Raw genomic sequence first — 8480 nt, 5'->3', positions numbered from 1 at the left:
TGTGATTGTTTCGTTACCTTGGTATTTTCTTCTCATTTTGTCTTTATTTATTATTTAATAATTATATTTTATCATTTACTCAACGTTTTCATAGTAGCTCTACCCATACCCTACAATTTCATGTAGGTTCATTATGAATATGTGACATTATGTAACGACGAAGAACGATAATCTATTCAAACAAACCGAACTTCTTTTTTTCTGTGTTTACTACTATTTGTATTTGTAAATTCATATGAGGAACAGAAAAATGTGAAGAAATCAGAATTTCCAGATGGGTTTTTATTTGGAACTACCACTTCAGCTTATCAAGTATTATCTTCTCTTTCATTTATCACATTTTCACTAAATTTTAACCCACCTTATCATGCCTTTTTAATATTTTTTTCCTCATTTTTGCTCTTCATCATTGAGCTCTTTTTGAAAAAATATTGAGCGTTGTTTTAACTTTCACTTTGTAGTGTCTTACTTTATTTTTTTAAAAAAAATCTTTCAAATTAATACCCCAAAAAAGCACAAGTTTTTTTTTTTTTAAAAAAAAAAGTGTAAGGATTAAATTATTAGTACTGTAATACTTATTTAGTGCTCAATAATAATTAAAAAATAAAAATATTGACCAACACCAATATTTATAGGTTGAATGATAAAAAAATATAGCTGAAATGAACAAGTGATATAAGTCGATAATATAAACGATAGAAATTGACAAAATACAAAAATCTTTGCATAAATAAAACTAGTCTGAAATGAACAAGCGATATAAGTCGATAACATAAACGATAAAAGTTGACAAAATACAAAAATCTTGTATATATAAAACTAGTCAATTACAAAATTATTTTAAACAATCGTGACACACACACATATTTTTTTTAAATAAGCGTGACATAAAATATATAAAGAGAGATACACATATTGTGATATTTTTTCTTAGTTGAGAAGTGTGTTGATAATAAAAATCAATTAGAAATTATAGAAATTTATCTAGGACTTTAAAATAGTATTGAGAACCTTGAAAGAAAGAGAATTGAAATATTTTTCATTACAACTATGTGAAAAAAATTACATAATATTTTAGATCTAATATTTATACTTGAGCAAAATATAAAAATATAGCATTTTAAATAATAAGGACATACAAATGTACCCTAACTAAAAATGAAGGCAACCTGAACTCCATAATGAACCCCAAGACCACTGCTACACTTTTCAGTTATCTTGAGGGAGTTTATTTAAGTTTATATTCAAAAAGATCAAGACATCACATATTATTCTTTTTCAAAGTAAATGAAATCAACGAAGTTCTTTCCAAAGATAAACTCAAAATACTGAAATGTTGCCTAACATTCTTGATGATCAAATACATGTTAAGAAGGTCTAAAATCATTTATGTTCGAGAAATACTCTATTAAATTGTTTTCATATTGAGCTCTTTGCTTGTATATTGTTGAGGCTAGTGTTTGTGAGAAAATCTCTAAACCAATGGGCCGATAATTTTGGGCTTCGATTCAAAGAAAAATGATCAACATGATAAAGCCCAAATTTGACGGTGTAACCAAATCTCCACACAAAATTATCCATTAAACTCCATACGAAATAACCACGTACATCAGCACCATTCCTGTCCAACATAATTTATTAATGAAAAATAATTAAAAATATATCTTAAATCAAGTTTATATATATATATAGTGATTGAGTACTCTTAATATATATATTAGATCTTACGAGTTTGTGTATGTAAAAATATAAGTTGTGTATATATACACTTATACTGATATACATAAATACTATGACTTTACAATTCGTGTTTTATTGATCCAAATAAAGTAGACATTTTTTATACACATATATATTTAATTAATTCACTTGGAAAAACTTTATATGATCGAAAATTAATTACTCCGCGTTATTATTACCAAAGATAAATACCTAATTGATCGAGCCAAAGATGCTAAGTATGCTTTGTGATATGTAATTCGTATCCTATCTTGGTCCATATCATATTCTTCTTGATTCTCATTTGATCCATACCCTTCATGAAGTATGTATATATCATAATTTACGTAAATTTAACATTTCTAATTTCCATTTTAATTAATTAAAGAGATTAAAACCTTTACCATTTTCAGTCACAAATATAGGCAAGTTATTGTATCTCTTGTTAACATAATCAACGATATCTTCCATGCCTTGCGGAACCACATATACTCCGGGCATTCCCATCTGAAAAATCAACTCGATGATCATTAATTTGATCAATTAAAGCATAATTTTGAATAATAAAAATGATTTTTATAAATAAATAGTTACATATTTAGAGAATCGTCAGGAAGAAATTATTTACTTGATCTCCTATGTATGCACCATCTTTTTGTCCAGTAATAAGCACATAGCCACGAATGGCTCTATTTTCGCCATGTGTACAAAGAACATCACTCTCCATGCATGTACAATTTGAATTAAGGCAATCTTTCACAAACCATGTTGTATAATGATTAAGTCCTATGAAATCAGTGCTGTTTTTTATAAGTATTTTTTCTTCCGAGCTGAATACTGGTAATTTTGTCCCAAGATAATGACGCATTTCTATTGAATAATCTCCATATACTAGAGGATCAAGAAGCCTGCATGATCATATAATATTTATCGAGGTCAATAATTTAGAATAAACAAGAAAAGACAAAGTACATCATATAAACTGAATCAGTACGAACAAGAAGTAAAAAAAATGGGATATTTATAAATAATGTCCATATATATATATATGATCAAAGTCCGGCTTCAAAACAAACACTTTTTGAATGCTACATATCAAAATAGACCCACCCTAAAAACATAGACTAAAATGAACACTTCGCTCATTTGTGGGCGAACTGTAGTAAACATAGTTAACTTCCGTTAGTTCACCTTAATTAAGTAATGTGTTTTTTTTTTTTTGGAGTTTTGGGGTGAACTAACGAAAGTTAACTTTGTTTATCACAATTCGCTCATAAATGGGTGAAGTGACATCCATTTTGGTCTGTATTTTTAGGAAGGATACCTTTTGATTTATAGCGTTCAAAAAATGTCGATTTTAAAGTCGGACTCTATTGGATCATGAGTATTATAACGTACCAGGCAACATGAAAGGCTAAAGCCCTGTTTGTTGCTTTGTTGTCAGCCTCATTATCCGTCATTGGCTTATATATGTAAGCGCTCGCAACCATTCCTATCGTTCCACCTTGTTTTTCCTACAGTTTGTACAGTCATTTTCTATAATAACATTTTATGTAATCAAGTTCTCGTTTTTGACATTGATTTTCATGTTATATCATATAAGAGTTGAAAAATATTTAGACAAAAGGCGTTGTTATTACCTAGAATTGGTCACGATAGATTTTGACAGCTTTGGCATGGGCCAAAATTGAGTTGTGGACAACAAGCAAAGGCTCAATATCTGAATTACCATAAGAACATTTTCCCAAAAGGGGGAGAACAATGGGAAGGTGGAAATACACCTTTTAAATAGGCCATTTCCATATATAAATTTGGCTCATTTAAAGTGGCCCAATATTTCACTCTATTACCAAAACTCTTAAAACATATTTCAGCAAAGTGAACAAACTCCTCCCTGTAATTAAATAATGGTGGAATCAGAACTTTTATATAAGGAGATTCAAAAAAATTCTAGAACGTCACGGTCGTAATTTTGAATATATATATAATCTAGTGAGTGTCAAAAACACACCTTACTATCCATTTTTGTTGAGTTTCACACCTAACACATCTAAACTAATAAATTTGAGAAGAACATCTCAAGTAATATGAAACTATACTCTTAAGAGTATCGTTTTAAAAAAAAAATGTGTGGGATATGACTCAAAGTAAACGATATTATTTTATGTTAAGAATATATTTAATTAATTAATCTTGAAATATAAGACAAGTTATACACTATAATAGATAAAGATGATCTGACGGTATAAAAAATCTTACTGCATAAGAGGACTGAGCCAGGCCTGAAATCTGTCTTCAAATTCCTGAGGATAGTCATAATGGTGGATAGTCACAAATGGTATTATTCCTGCATTTTATTAATATGACCATCATAATTAATTTAGCTTTTTGGTCATAAAATGTAAAAATAAAAAGAATTGACTAATTAGAGAATTACTGTAAATTATCAACCACCTTTGAGTAGGAGATTATCAATAAAGTTATTGTAAAATTTTATTCCAGCTGGATTCACATGCCCTAACTTTCCTCCTGTTCAAAAAACATATTTAAACAACATCAAATAATTTTTTATTTTCCTATATTTCGTTTGTTAATTTTCTTGTAAAACAAATATCATAAAAATGAGAAAAATATCTTTTTTAATTAGAAAGAAGGGAAAGAGATTAAAGTTCTACAAATTATATTTTTAAAATAACAAATAAGTAAAATGAATATATAAAATATTTTTTGCTTATTTATGAACAAAATAAAATAAACTAAAAAAAATCTATTTAGTACTCTAAAGAAACACTTTTTTTTACTGCAAAATATTTTTCTTTGTACCAAACACACCCTAAGAGAGGAGCCAGAAAATAAAATAAAACATACTGGGTAAAATTCTACTCCAAGAAATGGAGAATTGATATGCATTTACTCCAAGAGAGGCCATTATGTCAATGTCTTCCTGTCATTATTCATTAAAACAAATTAAATACATAATTAACATATGTATCGAATGTTAAAATCAAATTAAATAATTATTTTGGATTTGCTATTTTATTTTATTTTTGAAATCCAAGAATAATGCAACCTCTATTTTTTGAATGCAGAGCCAACAAGGGGTGTTCGTGGTTCGGTTTGGATTGGTTATTGGTTAAAACCAAAATCAAACCAATCTAGTCGGTTTTTTAAATTTCTAAAATCAAATCAAATCAAACGAAAAAAATAATCGTCGGTGTGGTTATTGTCGGTTTGATTCTATTTGGTTCAGTTTTTCTGGTTTTTTCGATTTGAAAGTAATAAATTTTTTGAGGACATACATATCTCGATAGACACAAACTAGTACATGAACAATCCACAGAAAGCTACTGTAGGTTCAATTAAGCAATGCTAGAGTTATTATTCCACGAACAAAGTGATTCATTTAAGAGAAAGTGTGACTATTTTATATAAGGTAGGGTAGGTAAAGACTAAATCAATGAATTTTGATGGACTTGGACTAAGGATTGTAATAGTTAGGCTAAAATTTAAGTGTTGAGCTTCAGAAAATGGTAAAGTTAAATTCTTAAGTTAATCAAAATTTAACAAAATATTTATATTTTATTTATGAATAATATATAAATAATTATAAAATTTATATATCTAATTTATCGGTTTTGTTTGGTTATTTTTGCGATTCATTTTTAGTAAAACCAAAACCAAATCAAAACCAAACCAAATAGTATCGATTTTCAAAATTTAAAACCAAACCTAATCAAAATAAAACAAATATGAATCTTTTAAATTGATTTAATTCGAATTGCGATTTGATTTGATTTTTAACCATAACCATAAACATCCCTAATACCAAGTAACGATGGTAATGGTCGTCAGCTATGTCTCCACTTCCTCCATTTGGTATTCTACCTGTAAACAATTTTAAGTACAAAATAAGATAAATGTATTAATCATTCATGTTTATTTTATATGATAATATTTGACTAAATATAACAGATAAAGTCTATTTATAGCCACTCTTAGATGTAATGGCGGAGCCAAAATTTTCAATAAGGGGGTTCAAAATCTGTAGAAATAGACATACGAAGTAGCCGAAAGGGGTTCGACATCTACATTATATACATAAAAAATTATTTTAACTATATATAAATAATATAATTTTCCGCCGAAGGGAGTTCGGATGAACCCCTCAGTACAAGGTGGCTCTGCCCCTGCTTAGATGTTGAAGTTTTAGCCATGACATGGTTAGAGGTAGAGTTAGATTTAAACTTTGTAACGTGTTTTCAATTTTAGAATAGCGACATGTGAAATTAATTTTTTGTATCATTTAGATAAATTTCATAATGTTAAGATTTAATTATATTATTTTTCTATTCTTTTTCAAATTACAAAAATTCCTTAAAATTTATGAAATTTTAGAGTTTCGGATACATCAGCAGATATCCGAATACATAGGGGAGGGATGTATCTGAGAAGAGAGGGATGTATCAGAAAGGGGATAGGACATCCGGATACATCGGGAGTATCAGAGAGGGAAGGGATGTATTTGAGAAGGGATAGAGATGTATTAGAGGGAAGTGATATATTCGAGAGAGGATTTTTGAACTTTTTTAAATGGTAAGGAATTTTAGAGATTATGGTAAAATAAAATGTGTATTTAGGTAGTTTTTCCAAATTATTTTTTACATATATTTTATGAACTTTTTAGTGTAAATATAAATTTTTGACTAATGAAATTGGGTTTGGTCAAATCTGAATCTAACCTTCATTTAAGTATAATTAAAATGAGATAGTTACCACTGATATGACAATAATTATCCCAATTGCTAAGACTTCTGCCATCTTCAATATATGCTCCTTCAACCTAACGCACAAAAAATTGCAGGATTAGTAATTAGTTATAATTAATTATACCATGAGATAAATTAAAGAGACACTACAAAAAAAAAGTACTACATGTTTATTGAAATTTTCCACCGAAGAAATCAGTGACTATTCTCATGTTTATTTTGATTGAATAAACAAATAGGTAGTGTTTACAAACGGAAAAAAATTAGGAAGCTTTCCAATATTTCAGTGAGAATTTGTTTTTCAATCATGCATTTTCCTGATGAGATAATTCAGCAAAAATAAATGGGAAAACCATGTTATAGCATACATTTTTTACTGATTCACGATAAGAACAAGCTAGCCAGAAATGAAAGGTGAGATATATACATACTTGATAGGCAGAAGTTGAAGTTCCAAAAAGAAAACCATTTGGAAACTCTGATTTCTTCACCTCTTCTTCCAAGCCATTTATGATTTTGTTTGAATAAACATGTTGCAACAGAAAGAAGATACAAATAATGAAATACGAGTACTTCACTTTTTGTCTTAATAAAAGGTTTTGCATTGAAGTGATTTATATAAGTCTATTATTCCATTGGATGTGCTTATTTGTTAGATATTATAATCTATTATGATATTAAATATAGTACGTAGTATTATATTGACAACTTGACATGATAGATGATATTTTAATTTCACGATGAAACCATTACTAGCTAGAATATTAATTTTATAAATTCATCTACCAATAGTGAGATTAGTAAAACTAACCGTGTTATGTTGCCATAATTTTAGTACAAATTGAAAAGTTTTGCTTAATTAGTAAATTTGTCTTTGTTCATAAGTTATGATGTTAATTAATTCTAGTTAAGTAATAAAATAATTTTATATGTATCATATATTCAAATGATCAAATTTCAAAAAAATATTGCTTCAAATTATTTCCTTTGTATAAAATTATCTGTTGTGATTTTTACAAATTATTATCTCAGTTTAGGATAATAGTAATTGTTCTTGAGAAGTTTGACCGTATATACGAGGAATTTAAATTGAAACAGAGAGAGTTAAGTGTGTTTGGCAGAAAGTTCACTCAAAAAAATGTGAGCCAAAATTTGAAAAATGAATAACTTTTAAAATATGGTTTTTTAATTTTAAATTCTCTATTACTATATTTTATGTTGAATGTGGGAAAATGAACCAAATTGATAAACAAATTATTAGTTGACAATAAAATAAAATCCCCTGGTTTGAAGCAAACATAAAGAACTAGTATTGGGCTATAATCACTAGAAGAATAGGTCAAAAGTTCAAACGCTATTTGTGGTGGAATTTAAACCAACTCCTCCGTCCATTTTAACTCGACACACTTTTTAAGAAGTATACTTAACGGTAAGTAATTTTCAAAAAATATCATATAGTGAGTATTCTCAAAAAAAGGAACATCATATCATATAATCCTCTAACCTATGGAGAAAATAATGTAATTTGGTTGGATTGTAACTACTATTAAGGTCTCGATTAGTTTAAAAATTACTTACCGTGAAGTTGAAAATATTTTTTAAAAACAAACTTAAAATTTTTTTTTTGGGGTGGGGGGGGGGGTAGGATGTGGGTAGGGGGGGGAAGGGAGGGCGAGGGTAGGGTGAAAAAATGAAATTTTGAAGTTGAAAATATTTTTTAAAAACAAACTTAAATTATTATTTTTGGGATAGGGGTGGCGAGTAGGGGGTGAGTGGGTTGGGGGGGGGGGGGGGGGGATCGAGTGTAGGGGTGAAAAAATGAAATTTTGAAGTTGAAAATATTTTTTAAAAACAAACTTAAATTATTATTTTTGGGATAGGGGTGGCGAGTAGGGGGTGGGTGGGTTGGGGGGGATCGAGTGTAGGGGTGAAAAAATAAAATTTTGAAGTTGAAAATATTTTTTAAAAACAAATTCAATTTTTTTGGGGAAGGTG

General features: G+C 28.5%; 1 pseudogene; it reads right to left on the bottom strand.

The window, feature by feature from the left end:
- Positions 1–1293: 1293 nt before the first annotated feature.
- LOC125840072 (beta-glucosidase 18-like) lies at positions 1294–5606 on the bottom strand (annotated as a pseudogene).
- Between the last annotated feature and the right edge of the window lie 2874 nt (positions 5607–8480).

Source organism: Solanum verrucosum, unplaced genomic scaffold, assembly GCF_900185275.1.
Source record: "Solanum verrucosum unplaced genomic scaffold, falcon-dt-bn FXZP01000277.1, whole genome shotgun sequence".
NCBI lineage: Eukaryota > Viridiplantae > Streptophyta > Magnoliopsida > Solanales > Solanaceae > Solanum > Solanum verrucosum.
Note: the sequence above shows the minus strand (reverse complement) of the source record. Positions and strands in the feature narration are given on the sequence as shown.